Here is a 15,219-nt window from a genome sequence, read left to right on the forward strand (position 1 = left end):
GGGGAGGGACATGAGGAAGGGAATAGGGGGGAAAAGGGAGGGTGGGTTTGATCAATTGCATACTTTTTGAGTTCAATGGGATTTATTTCTGTGCAATCATGTTTGAAAATGGAAATGGACTGCCTCCAAGTTGATCCCAACTTATGGCAACCCTATGAATAAGGTTTTCATGGAAAACAGTATTCAGAGGTGGTTTTACCATTGCCTTCCTTTGAGGCTGAGAGGCAGTGACTGGCCCAAAGTCACCAAGTGAGCTTCATGGCTGTGTGGGGCTTCGAACCCTGGTCTCCCAGGTCATAGTCCAACACTGACCCAGGGGAGGGGAGGAGATTGGGTGGGTGCGCACTGGGCAGAGGGGAAGCCCCTTTCCAAGATGAAACCATTGTGAACAGTATAGTTGCTTTTCAGAGTTTCCCCCATCTTTTTATTCTACAGCAGGCACATGTAGCCTCCCACCCAAATTTAAACCAAAGCTCTCCCTGACCACATCCACACCAGACTGTTATTTCAGTTTAGGCAGTCATGGCTTCTCTCAAAGAATCCTGGGAAGTGTAGTTAGTGAAGGGTGCTGAGAGTGGCTAGGAGACGCCCTGTTCCCCTCACAGAGCTTCAATCAAAGTGGCTGACTGTTAAACCAGTCTGGCCACTGGAGCTCTGTCAGGGGAATAGGAGTCTCCTCTCAGCACCCTTCCTTCACAAACTACACTTCCCAGGATTATCTGAGGGAAGCCATGACTGCCTCAAGTGAAATCAAAGTCTAGTGTGGGTGTGGCCCCCTGATTAGACAAGCCAAGCAGCTGTGAGTCTGGCTTTTAGAACACTGACAGTTGGTTCTTACTGAGTATGACCGACAGTATCATTCAGTTCAATGGAAAATTTCTTAAATTAATTAAAAATCAGCCAGGCATTTTTTTTTACTTTTAAACTGCAGAAGATGAAGGTCAGAGTATGGAGCAAGGTCAGTAACAGGATTACAGGTACTTGGTGAACATGGCTGATTTTTAATGAATTTCAGCAGATTATGAAAGCTCTGACAAAAAAGTCCAAAAGGGCTCTGGGCTTTTATTCTCTCTTTACACTTTGAACTCTCTGTTCTCTCTGACTGTTGTGGGTATCACCATGAAACTTTAGAGGGTTGTTAAGCAAGCGTTTCTGAGTTCAGGACTATATGCTTTCTATGGTTTTGTTTTGAAATGATCTTATGGGAATCATCAGAATGGCATGGGGGTATTTTCAATTTATTGTGGAATGTGAAAAATCCACGCTGGCTATTGTATACAGGCACTCTTGTGGCTGTATAATCTGCAGCTCCTGATACTGCTTAACAGATGTATTAGGATTTGGAAGAAAGGTTGCAAGCATAGAAGATAACTTGCCCGACCAATGACTGCTTAATTTGGTAATTCATAACCATTTTACCATCTTCCAGAGTAAGTGTTGTATCCAATGAAGTTGTCTCATTAGTGCAAGAACATCTGTCTGCACAATGGGACTTCATCTCCCCTCTCCATGTTCCCCCATGCCCACCAATCTGCTCTGAAGCATTGGGGGAACTCCTAGATGGGCATGAGAAGAGGGAGGGGAAGTCCTGTTGCAGAGGTGGGAGTCCTTACTGTAGCAGGACAACTTAATTGGATACAACCCCACAGAAGTCTGTGCAAAGAACAAAACAAGTGGGTTCTGAGGGCTGTAGTAGTACCTAAACCAAATACTCTTTTGGCATCTGAACAGATTGAGCTTTGAGCCTGAAAAGCTAAAACCACACCTGGTACAGAATTCTGGATAGCAGATCTTCAGTGCAGCAACAGAAGAGAGAGAAAGCTGTATAGGACACTTTTAGGAAATATCTTACTATATAGACTCAATTTCTTGAGGGTTTAAAAAAAACCCAAAAAACCACGATGATGTACAGCTGTATTTTTGTTGCAAACTGCCCAGGGAACTTCATGTTGTGGGGTGGCATGCAAATGCCATTAATCAATTTTTAAAGTCATTAACTGGAATCACATATTCATGTACACTCATTATGTTTCTTTTGTGTTTGTTCTTTCTTACTTGGTTTTTGTCCTTGTCTTTGCATTCATGTCTTACTGGCTGTTTTGAGTGTGTGTAAAGTTCTGGGATGGACAGTGGAAGGGATGGCTGGAGTTTGTCTCTATAATAGTTGAACTGTAAATTCAATAAGACTTGAATAATGTAACTCCTTTTTCTGTTTTAGTACAAATTAATAATAATAGCTCCTGGACATATATAGCTACGAAGGAAGCTGCATTACTGAACACTGATCTTCATTGCTAAGAATCTCACTGAATATTCCAAGCTAGAAAAGAACTGAGAAAGATGGTGTTTGGTTTTTTAAAAAAATACAAAGAGATTATGACCTGAACATACACCAAACCAGCGAGCTACAAATGTTGGTGACATCACTGGCTGATACACAGCTAATACACAACAGACATGTTAATATTGCTAACCAGTGGCTGCCTTGGCAAGCAATTGGGTAGCCTAGGCACAGTGGAACAGCCTGGGTAGGTGGGATGCCGGTGTGCAGCCTAGATGCATTGCATGGCAGCAGTGTTTGTTTGTCCAGGGCAGCGCAGAGCAGTGGCAGTGGAGAAACAGGCAAGGCAAGCAGGTAGGTAAGGGGAGTGAGGGTACCTGAGTGTTGTCAGGGGGTGGGTATGACATAATATGACAGACATGTGGATTGCCCCACCCACTTGTCAAAATCTCTTACACTTGCAGAGAATGCACCATGCCCTTCCTTTCAAGCTCTGCAATCAGAGCTTGAAAGAAGGGGCACGGGGAAGGCTCGATCCCTTCACCCTTGGAAAAGGATCAGCATGGGACAGGCTTTCTAAAGCAAGCAGACATTTTTCCTTCATTGCTGCACAATAGAGCAGTCCCTGGCAGAGCCAATGCCTGCTTCCAGAATCAGCTTTGGCAAGGACTACTCTGTCACACAGTGATGAAGAAACAGGCTCTTGTTTTGCAGCCCTGTTTGAAACAGTCTCCCCCTCCCACCAAACTTTAAAGGGAGGGAGACTACTTCAAACTGTGTTTCTCTTTGCATCAGCCAATGCAGGGCAGGGGGAGCAATCCTGTTTAGTGCTGAGTTCAGGCATGCAAGAGGGCTCCCTGCAGGGAACTCTCTGGCACACCTGAACACTGCTTGAATTCCCACTCAGCTGGTGAGCAAGGATTAAATCCTGCTACCTTGCCTGTGAAGTCTTAAACCCTGTTTTCCCACCTATCAACTGATGTCACTAGTGATGTCAGCATTGGGCAGATGGGCATGGTTTGGGAAAATGAGTTGCCTGAAGGCTGGACATTTCCCACTCTTGGGCCAAGATATTGGCCCAACGGCACCAAGTGATCTTTATGGCTGTGTGGAAATGGCAAATTCTTTTTGCTCAAAAATAAAAAATATAAACCTTGTTAGTTATGAAATATTGATAAATAACCACAACAAATGAATACAGTGCTTGCTTTTTAACTATTTAAAACTTGATTTTATCCAAGCATAAGCATCTGAATAGAATTGCTGTAATTCTTAAATCACTTTTGATCCTTCCATCTGAATATACTTTCCCTGGTAGTAGTATAAAAAGATCACCTCCTGTCAAACTGCTATGCCCCACCCCTTTTGAGTTTGATTGATGATGTCAGTGGATATCCCACCCTGGAAGTTCTGGTTCCCCGATGACTTCACTGGGTATCCTGGTCCCCAGAATCCCCAAACCCAGAAGTTCCACCTCGGAAGTTCTGGTCCCCTGATGATTTCACTGGATATCCTGGGCCCCAGAAGCCCCAACCCTGGATGTCCCACCCCAGAAATAGAAGCAGTGTGACCCCTGTGAGCATGTGGCCCCCCCACTGGACCAAGGGATGCATTTTTACTCAAAATAGGGTCCTGGATTGGTGACCCCTCTACAAGCATGTGGTCTCCAGGGGACCAATCTGAAGAGGTTTGTTCCTTAGGTCAAAATAGGGTGCCGGAAATGGACCCCAAAGAGGTCCATTTTGGCCCCCACCCTATCCAGATTAGCCCAATAGGGACAAGTGACCCCTCTATAGCTACATCACCCAATCACGGACCAATAGGGTAAGGTTTTGAAGTCCTAACCAATCAGGAAAGGGGAAGGCCAGACTTGGCACAGGAGTGCATTTTGCATGCCCAGACAGGTTCTGAGGATTGAGCATGGAAGCATCATGAGCAGCATTTGGGCTAGTAGGTTTTCCCTTCCTCCAGCAGCTTTGAAATTTTTATTTATTTATTTATTTATTTATTTGTTTATTTATTTATTTGTTTATTTATTTATTTGTTTATTTATTTGTTTATTTATTTGTTTGTTTATTTGTTTGTTTGTTTGTTTGTTTGTTTGTTATTTGATTTATGTCCTGCCCTTCCTCCCAGCAGGAGCCCCCGGTGGCAATGCACTCAAAAAGGCTGGTAAAGCCTAGGAGTTTATCATTCCCACCAGCAGGTATGAAAATTAGCTCTGGAAAGGAAGACCCTGCACATTTCATTAAAAAGGGTTCTGTTTCAGCAACAAGCTTACCTGTAGCGGTGTTTACTACCAGACAAGATCCAGACCCTGAAACCTCACTCCAGGCAAATTCTAGTGAACCCTGGTCCGACACAGAGTGTGATTGCAGGTGTGATCTGAAGGCTCATTTCCTGAAGGAAGAAGAACTTATGAGATCTGCAGAGGTTGTGGACGGAGGTGTACTTCTTAAACCATTTGAGGAAATGGAGGCTGAAGAAATTGAGTGGCCAGAAGATTTAAATGAAGGCATGGAGCAAGAGAGTCCCCAGGTAAGTATTTTGTTTCTGAGCAGTGTTTTTAATAGTGTGTTGTTTTCCCAGTTTGGTGCAACCTCACTGCTAAAGTGCCCCTTTGTTTTCTATAGGAAGATGTGCTGCATGATGGTGATTTGGAAAATCTACGCATTGAGAGTCCACAGGCTGTTAATATTTCCTGCATTTCATGTGTCTGTCCCAAGCCTGAACCCTGAAAGCTGGAGTTTTTGTACCAATAAAAATAGTTGCTTTAACCCTCTGTGTCCATACCCATATCAACCAGCAATATGGCAGAGCATGGAGAAATCTAAAAAACATTTAGTACAGACCTGGGGAGGTTTGGTGCTTTGGGGGAGTGAACCCGCTATTTCAGGAGGCAAAAAAGCAGAGTAAAACATTAACAAGGAAACATGTTTTGACATTGCTTTCAGACTAGGATGCTTACACACTGCATAAGCCAGCCACAATCCATTTTAAAAGAAACAAGACTATTGTGTCTGATACTGATGCCCAGTGGTTGGCTGACTTAGTAGATATGCAACAATTTTCTAAGCACAACAAGAACTATAGGTACATTTTATCAGTCATAGATATTCTGTCTATGCATGGGCAATGCCTTTAAAAGGCAAGACAGGCAAAGAGGTCTCTAAGGCTTTTAATGTTATATTCAGTCAGAGTGGAAGAAAGTCCAAAAAGCTCCAAACAAACCGTGGCAAAGAATTTTTAAACAGAGCCGTAAGCTGCTTGTCAAAACAGCATGGAGTTCACCACTTTGTCACCAATTATGAAGTAAAAGCTGGTATTGTTGAAAGATTTAATAGAACTAGATTTAAAAGGAATGTGGTGCTTGGAGTCTACTACCGACCACCCAATCAAGAGGAAGACAAGAATGTAACTTTTGAAAAGCAAATTGCCAATGTTTCAAGGAGGCATGATGTAATAGTAATGGAGGACTTGAATTATCCCTATATCTGTTGAGAGACAAATTCTGCCAAACATGGCCCCTCCAAGAAATGTCTGACTTGTGTTGGAGATAACTTTCTCCTACAGAAAATGGAAGAAACAACTAGAGGATCCTGGACTTGATTCTAACCAATCGAGATTATTTGGTGGATGAAGTGGCAGTTATGGGAACTCTGGGGGAAAGTGACCACACCATACTTGAATTCTTGATTTTAATAGAAGCAAAAGCTGAGAGTAGCCATATGCGTACCCTGGACTTCAGGAAAGCTGACTCAGAACAATTGTAAGTACGGTTCCATGGCAAACGACCCAAATAAGAAAAGGAGTCCAAGATGGGTGGGAGTTTCTAAAAAAGGAAATTCTAAAAGCACAATGGGAAGCAATTCCAAGAAGGAAAAAATGGGGAAAACAGCAGAAGAAGCCAATGTGGCTTCACAAAAAGCTTAGAGAGGACCTGAAAACAAAAAGAAGGACACATACAGGAAGTGGAAAGAAGGCCAGGCCACAAAGGAAGAGTACAGGCAGGTATCACAGAATTGCAGGGCTGGCATCAGGAAGGCTAAAGCTGAGAATGAGCTGAGGTTAGCGAGGGATGCTAAAAGCAACAAAAAAGCTTTCTTCAGGCACATCCATAGTAAAAGACAGAGAAAAGAAATGGTGGCACTGCTACTCAATGAGGATGGCAAAATGATAACAGATGACAAAGAAAAGGCAGAAGTCCTCAATTCCTACTTTGGCTCAGTCTTCTCCCCAAAAAGGGTCTATGACCCTCCTGGGAAACATGAAGTAAAAGGGGTAGGATTGGAGCTTGACATTGATAGACAAATGATCAAGGAATACCTAATCACTTTGAATGAGTTCAAATCGGCAGGACCTGATAAACTGCATCCTAGAGTATTGAAGGAAATGGCTGAAGAACTCTCAGAACCGCTCTCTATTATCTTTGCGAAATCATGGAGGACTGGTGAAGTGCCGGATGACTGGAGGAGAGCTAATGTTGTCCCTATCTTTAGAAAAGGCAAAAAGGAGAAACTGGGGAACTACAGACCAGTCAGCCTAACATCAATCCCTGGAAAAACTCTGGAGCAGATTATAAAGCAGTCAGTCTGTCAGCACCGTTATTCTTCTTCTTCTTCTCTATTTATATCCCGCCATCCGTCCAACACTGGAACTTGCGGCGGCTTCCAGATAAAAACACATACAATTAAAACATACAAAATCTACATTAAAATAGAATTAAACTACATCCAATATTAAAACCATTCAGACTGATAGCTAAAAGAGGATCAAAGCCAACTTAAAATAATGATATTTGGCATTAGCAGTGCAGGTTCCGGCAGTCCTAACTTTAGCATCCATCAGTACCAAAAGCTTGTTGAAATAGGAAAGTCTTTGCTTGACACTGGAAGGACTGCAGGGAGGGCGTCATTCTTATATCCCTAGGGAGAGAATTCCACAGCCTAGGGGCCGCCACCGAGAAGGCCCTATCCCGCATCCCCACCAGTCGAACGTGAGAGGAAGTGGGTATGGAGAGAAGGGCCTCTCCTGTCAGCTCTGCACTCAGACAGCAGTGCCGGTGGGGGCTGGAAATTCCTGGGTATCTACCAGGGCGGGAAAGTCCTTAGCTGGCAGTCTGGTCGTAAATCTGCCAGGCTAACAAGGATGAAGCGTGAAAAGGGCAAGGCCCTTCCTAAGCTTACGTGCCAAGCCAGAAGTCCAGAAGCGAGGTCAGTTGCCAAGGGGTCAGTCCGAGATAAGATTCAGGGAATCTGGAAACACAGGAAGCGACGCCTGACGTTGTAGTCAGCAACAAGCTGCAGCCAAGGTTTGTCTTTTAAGGAGCAGGTTTGTCAGCAGGTGTGAGCCATCAGCGTTTTGGCCTTCAGTGGACAGGCCTGCCCCTCTTCTGCCTGACCTTCTGCTGTCTACGTTCTGCAGGTGAGGGAGGAGTCTCCTGTTCACTGTCTGCGTCTGGCTGAAGGGCTTCAGCTGTGTCTGGGGTGCTCTGCAGCTGAGGGGGAGAAGGCGCTGGGTTCTCAGGAGGCTCCTCCGTGTCTCCTTCTGGGTCTGCTGCTTCTGGGTCTGCTGCTGTTACTCCCGAGTCATCCTCGCCTGATGAGTCCTCCGAAGGGGCCATGACATCTCCTGAGGATCTCAGGGCCCGGGCAGGTTCATACAGGGAGATACGGTTGGATAAATAGCCTGGACCTAAGCCGTATAGGGCTTTATAGGTCACCACCAGCACTTTGAATTGTGTCCGGAAACAGACTGGCAACCAGTGGAGCTTTTTTAACAGGGGGGTAGTACGGTCCCTGTAACCAGCCCCAGTTAGCATTCTGGCTGCAGCACATTGTACCAACTGAAGTTTCCGAGCAGTCTTCAGAGGCAGCCCCACATACAGCGCATTTCAGTAATCTAAGCGGGATGTAACTAAGGCATGTGTCACCGTGGCCATGTCCGACGGTTCAAGGAACGGGCGCAGTTGGTGCACCAGTCTCAACTATGCAAAAGTGCTCCTGGCCACCACAGAAACCTGGGAATCCAGGTTTAAAGCTGAGTCCAGGAGCACACCCAAACTGCGGACCTGTGTCTTCAGGGGGAGTGTAACCCCATCCAGCACAGGCTGTATCCCTATTCCCTGATTCGCCTTACTACTGAACAGGAGCACCTCTGTCTTGTCTGGATTAAGCTTCAATTTGTTTGCTCCCATCCAATCCACCACTGATGCCAGGCTCTGGTTTAAAACCGAGACAGCTTCCTTGGAAGTAGGTGGAAAGGAGAAATAGAGTTGGGTGTCATCAGCATATTGATGGCACCGAACCCCAAATCCCCCGGGACAACCTCTCCCAGCAGTTTCATGTAGATGTTAAATAGCATAGGGGACAAAACTGAACTCTGAGGGACCCCGCAGGTGAGCGGCCAAGGGGTCAAACAGGAATCCCCCAGCACCACCTTCTGGGTTCGTCCCTCCAGGAAGGAACGGTGCCACTGTAGAACAGTGTCCCCGAGTCCCATCCCCGCAAGGCGACCCAGAAGAATACCATGGTTGATGGTATCGAAAGTCACTGACAGGTCCAAGAGAACCAACAGGGACACACTCCCCCTGTCCAGCTCTCTGCATAGGTCATCCACCAAGGTGACCAAAGTCTTCTCCATCCCATAACCAGGCCTGAAACCAGACTGAAATGGATCCAGATAATCTGTTTCATCCAAGAATCCCTGGAGCTGGGAGGCCACCACACGCTCTATTACCTTCCCCAAGAATGGAATATTAGACACTGGCCAGTAATTGTCCATTATGGAGGGGTCCAGGGACGGCTTTTTTAACAAAGGTCTTACCACTGCCTCCTTTAGGCAACCTGCTATTCTGCCTTGACATAAAGAGGCATTAACCACTCTCTGTACCCACTCAGCCAGACCCTCTCTGGCACTTCTTATAAGCCAGAAAGGGCAAGGGTCAAGCAGACATGTGGTGGCCCTCATCTTTCCAAGAATCTTGTCCATGTCCTCGGGTCGAACAAATTGAAAAGAATCCATCATTACTGGACAGACAGAAGCCAAAGTTACATCCCCTGGAACTGTATCAGCAGAGCTGGTTTGGCTCTGCTTCATGAGAGGGGACGCTCAGGAGCGATCGTGTCCACCGCCCTGGCCATTCTTCTAACAGATTAGATAAAGTTTGCTCTATTGCCTTTGATGTTTTCCCTCCCTGAGATATAGGTTCTGGAAAATTTTCTGCGGAAAAAAGGGGGGAAATGTTTTTAACATAGGCCCACAAATAGCCTCCTTGCTTGAAACTTTTTTAAGAAAAAAGAGCTTACTTCCAGACATTCTCTTTATCACGCTGTGGAGTTTTCCATACTAAATTTTAAAAATAAAAGTAATTTTAAGCCATGTATCACAGCAGAACACAAGTATTCATTAAATAAACAAATTACCTTCTAGAAGATGAGAGTGTTTGCTCTGAGGAACAGATTCTGGTAAATTATAAGAACATAAGAACATAAGAAGAGCCTGCTGGATCAGGCCAGTGGCCCATCTAGTCCAGCATCCTGTTCTCCCAGTGGCCAACCAGGTGCCCGGGGGAAGCCGACAAGCAGGACCCGAGTGCAAGAACACTCTCCCCTCCTGAGGCTTCCGGCAACTGGTTTTCAGAAGCATGCTGCCTCTGACTAGGGTGGCACAGCACAGCCATCATGGCTAGTAGCCATTGATAGCCCTGTCCTCCATGAACTTGTCTAATCTTCTTTTAAAGCCATCCAAGCTGGTGGCCATTACTGCATCTTGTGGGAGCAAATTCCATAGTTGAACTATGCACTGAGTAAAGAAGTACTTCCTTTTGTCTGTCCTGAATCTTCCAACATTCAGCTTCTTTGAATGTCCACGAGTTCTAGTATTATGAGAGAGGGAGAACTTTTCTCTATCCATTTTCTCAATGCCATGCATAATTTTATACACTTCTATCATGTCTCCTCTGACCCGCCTTTTCTCTAAACTAAAAAGCCCCAAATGCTGCAACCTTTCCTTGTAAGGGAGTCGCTCCATCCCCTTGATCATTCTGGTTGCCCTCTTCTGAACCTTTTCCAACTCTATAATATCCTTTTTGAGATGAGGCGACCAGAACTGTACACAGTATTCCAAATGCGACCGCACCATAGATTTATACAACGGCATTATGATAGCAGCTGTTTTATCTTCAATACTTTCCTAATTATCCCTAGCATGGAATTTGCCTTTTTCACAGCTGCCGCACACTGGGTCGACATTTTCATCGTGCTGTCCACTACAACCCCGAGGTCTCTCTCCTGGTCGGTCACTGCCAGTTCAGACCCCATGAGCGTATATGTGAAATTAAGATTTTTTGCTCCAATATGCATAATTTTACACTTGTTTATATTGAATTGCATTTGCCATTTTCCCACCCATTCACTCAGTTTGGAGAGGTCTTTTTGGAGCTCTTCGCAATCTCTTTTTGTTTTAACAACCCTGAACAATTTAGTGTCGTCAGCAAACTTGGCCACTTCATTGCTCACTCCTAATTCTAGGTCATTAATGAACAAGTTGAAAAGGACAGGTCCCAATACCGATCCTTGAGGGACTCCACTTTCTACAGCCCTCCATTGGGAGAATTGTCCATTTATTCCTACTCTCTGCTTTCTGCTTCTTAACCAATTCCTTATCCACAAGAGGACCTCTCCTCTTATTCTATGACTGCTAAGCTTCCTCAGAAGTCTTTGGTGAGGTGCCTTGTCAAACGCTTTTTGAAAGTCTAAGTACACTATGTCCACTGGATCACCTCTATCTATATGCTTGTTGACACTCTCAAAGAATTCTAATAGGTTACTGAGACAGGACTTTCCCTTGCAGAAGCCATGCTGGCTCTGCTTCAACAAGGCTTGTTCTTCTATGTGCTTAGTTAATCTAGCTTTAACAATACTTTCTACCAGTTTTCCAGGGACAGAAGTTAAACTAACTGGCCTGTAATTTCTGGGATCCCCTCTGGATCCCTTTTTGAAGATTGGCGTTACATTTGCCACTTTCCAGTCCTCAGGCATGGAGGAGGACCCGAGGGACAAGTTACATATTTTAGTTAGCAGATCAGCAATTTCACCTTTGAGTTCTTTGAGAACTCTCGGGTGGATGCCATCTGGGCCCGGTGATTTGTCAGTTTTTATATTGTCCATTAAGCCTAGAACTTCCTCTCTCGTTACCACTGTTTGTCTCAGTTCCTCAGAATCCCTTCCTGCAAATGTTAGTTCAGGTTCAGGGATCTGCCCTATATCTTCCACTGTGAAGACAGATGCAAAGAATTCATTTAGCTTCTCTGCAATCTCCTTATCGTTCTTTAGTACACCAAGTGACCAATCGCCTCCCTAGATGGTCCCCTGCTTTGAATGTATTTATAGAATTTTTTGTTGTTGGTTTTTATGTTCTTAGCAATGTGCTCCTCAAATTCTTTTTTAGCATCCCTTACTGTCTCCTTGCATTTCTTTTGCCAGAGTTTGTGTTCTTTTTTATTTTCTTCATTCGGAGAACACTTCCATTTTCTAAAGGAAGACTTTTTGCCTCTAAGAGCTTCCTTGACTTTGCTCGTTAACCATGCTGGCATCTTCTTGGCCCTGGTGGTACCTTTTCTGATCTGCGGTATGCACTCCAGTTGAGCTTCTAATATAGTGTTTTTAAACAACTTCCAAGCATTTTCGAGTGATGTGACCCTCTGGACTTTGTTTTTCAGCTTTCTTTTTACCAATCCCCTCATTTTTGTGAAGTTTCCTCTTTTGAAGTCAAATGTGACCGTGTTGGATTTTTGTGGCAATTGGCCAGTTACATGTATGTTTAATTTAATAGCACTGTGGTCACTGCTCCCAATCGGTTCAACAACACTTACATCTCGCACCAGGTCCCCACTGAGGATTAAGTCCAGGGTTGCCGTCCCTCTGGTCGGTTCCATGACCAACTGATCTAGGGAATAGTCATTTAGAATATCTAGAAACTTTGCTTCTTTGTCATGACTGGAACACATATGCAGCCAGTCTATGGGCTCATCCAGACGACTGCAAAATGTGTGACATGCCCGCTATGTGCGTTCATTATTTTTCGGTCGTCCAAATGATGTCTCGCGCTGTTACACAATTTTCGCGGGTTAAATCCGCTCCTTGCAATACCGGCAAAAATGAGATTTGCTGTTTAAAATCGGGAATCATCTGCTGTGCCTTCAGGAGGTAGGATGCAATACCGCGGACTTTACAGCTGATGGGCGGTTTTGGGGCGTTTCCCCTTGGCCCTTCTCCTCATTCCAGCCAATCAAGTATCTGCACTTTTGCTCATGTGAGAGAATAAGCCCGGGAAAATTGAACCAATCATTGCAATGGTGGGGTGTTGCGGGGGGGATCTACAACTACTGCACAGATGCATTTTATTTTTTGCCAGCCTGCAAACTGGGCGGCTGCTCTGGGTGAGATCTGCAATGCACAGCAAGCGAGAAAGGGGGGGTCAGTTTCAGCCTGCTTCCGGAAAGCTTTGTCAATTTCATTGTACTTGCTGGGGTCTTTGCTTCAAATCAGAAAAGCATACATTCGTTTAAGTGTAATATCGCAAATGCAAACAAGGAAAGGGCTTCTGGTAGGTTTCAAGCCTGCTGGGAAAGCTTTGTCAATTTCATTCTCCTTGGGAAGGAAAGGGAGAATACAAACAAGGCAGGCGTGAAACCGACCAGCAGCCTTTCCTTCCAAGGGAAGAACTCCTTTACAGCCATATTGTGCTTTGTTGCAAAGGGGGAGAGGAGCATACGTCATTTTTTTGCTGACCAATTGGTTGATAGGGGGAGGTTTTAGAGGCGGAGCTTAGAAAAAGCAAAAAGAATGTAGGGTCTTACCACTGCGTGTACGGGTGCAAAAAAGTGTTCTTTTTAATTGGGAAAGAGCGAACTAAAAGGCAAAGTGAGGACTATCAGATGACAAACCGAATATGGAAACTGTGGATTATCCCGCTCCGTTTCGATAAGCCCTATGTCTGGGTAGTTGAAGTCACCCATTACTACCACATTTCCTAGTTTGGATGCTTCCTCAATTTCATATCTCATCTCAAGGTCTCCCTGAGCATTTTGATTAAGGGGGACGATAGATCGTTCCCAGTATTAAGTCCCTCCTGGAGCATGGTATCACCACCCACAACGATTCTGTGGAGGAGTCCTCCTCTTTTGGGGTTTCGAGCTTGCTGGATTCAATGCCTTCTTTCACGTATAGAGCGACTCCGCCACCAATACGTCCTTCCCTGTCCTTCCGATATAATTTATATCCAGGGATAACCATATCCCACTGGTTTTCTCCATTCCACCAGGTCTCGGTTATGCTCACTATATCAATGCTGTTCTCTAAGACCAAGCACTCCAGTTCTCCCATCTTGGTTCGGAGGCTCCTAGCATTAGCGTACAGGCACTTGTAAGCAGTGTCTCTCTTCAAGTGTCTTTGGCACTTGTGGTTTGGCCTGTGGTAATTTTGCCCTTCTGAATTGATATCCTGTGCCCCTGTTCTCACAATGCCTATTTCTAGGCCTACCCCTTTTAAAATTTCATCATTTCTTTGGTCTTTATCCCAGGGGGGAGGTTTATACCAAACCGGACCTTCCTCAGCTCCTGTCGGGTTTCCCCCCTCAGTCAGTTTAAAAGCTGCTCTGCCACCTTTTTAATTTTAAGTGCCAGCAGTCTGGTTCCATTCTGGTTCAAGTGGATCCCATCCCTTTTGTACAGGCCCGGCTTGTCCCAAAATGTTCCCCAGTGCCTAACAAATCCAAACCCTTCCACTCAACACCATCGTCTCACCCACGCATTGAGACTGCACAGCTGTGCCTGTCTGGCTGGTCCTGCGCATGGAACCGGTAGCATTTCAGAGAAAGCCACCTTTCAGCATCCTACCTAGCAACCTAAATTTTGCTTCCAGGACCTCACGGCTGCATTTCCCCATGTCGTTGGTGCCAACATGCACCACAACCACTGACTCCTCCCCAGCACTGTCTACCAAACCATCTAAATGATGGGCGATATCCGCAACCTTCGCACCAGGCAGGCAAAACACCTTGCAGTCTACACGCCCATCACACATCCCACTGTCTATGTTCCTAATGATCAAATCACCCACTACAAGGATCCCTCCACCCCCCGGAGATATATCCTCAGCACGAGAGGATAGCTGCTCATCCCCCAAGGAATGGGTCTCTTCTAAGGGATCGTTTCTCTCTTCCTCAGCTGGATGCTCTCCTTCCCTGAGACCATTGTTCTCCATGATGGCAGAAGAGCTATCATCCTTGGAGTGGGACACAGCTATAACGTCCCTGAAGGCCTCCTCCACACACCTCTCTGCCTCTCTCAGCTTTCCCAGGTCCACCACCTTGGCCTCAAGGAAATGAAGTCGTTCCCGGAGAGCCAGGAGCTCATTGCACCGAGAGCACACCCACAACTTCTGTCCAACAGGCAGATAGTCATACATGCTGCAGGCAGTGCAAAACACTGGAAAGCCCCCACACCCCTGCTGGCTTCTTACCTGCATAGTTTTGTTTAAGGTTTATTACATCAGTGGGTTGGGGACTGCAGTTTAGTTGAGGTCAGGGAACAGATGGGCAGAGTGCAGGGGGCCTGGCCTCCTCGCCCTGCTGCCGAACTCGCTCTGCTGCTTAACTTGCCTTGATGCTTTGTCATCTGGGGCCTTGATGGTTCTATATATACTCTATTTTTATTTTATTTGCTGACAACAACCACTTTTATCAGTGCAAGTTCCCCTGTAGCTTTAAGTGGTGCCTTGCACTCTGGCCTGGACAAACTAGACTAGCTTTTGGCTGCTTTTAATCTAAGCAAGGGGCTGCGACTTCCAGGCGAGTCTTTTTTGTTTGTTGTTTTCCCACCTAGAACAGCCTGACCTTTCTTTAACCTAGGGAAACAGAGCTTGTGGTTGTGTTTC

This window comes from Rhineura floridana, chromosome 5 (assembly GCF_030035675.1).
Source record: "Rhineura floridana isolate rRhiFlo1 chromosome 5, rRhiFlo1.hap2, whole genome shotgun sequence".
Classification (NCBI taxonomy): domain Eukaryota; kingdom Metazoa; phylum Chordata; class Lepidosauria; order Squamata; family Rhineuridae; genus Rhineura; species Rhineura floridana.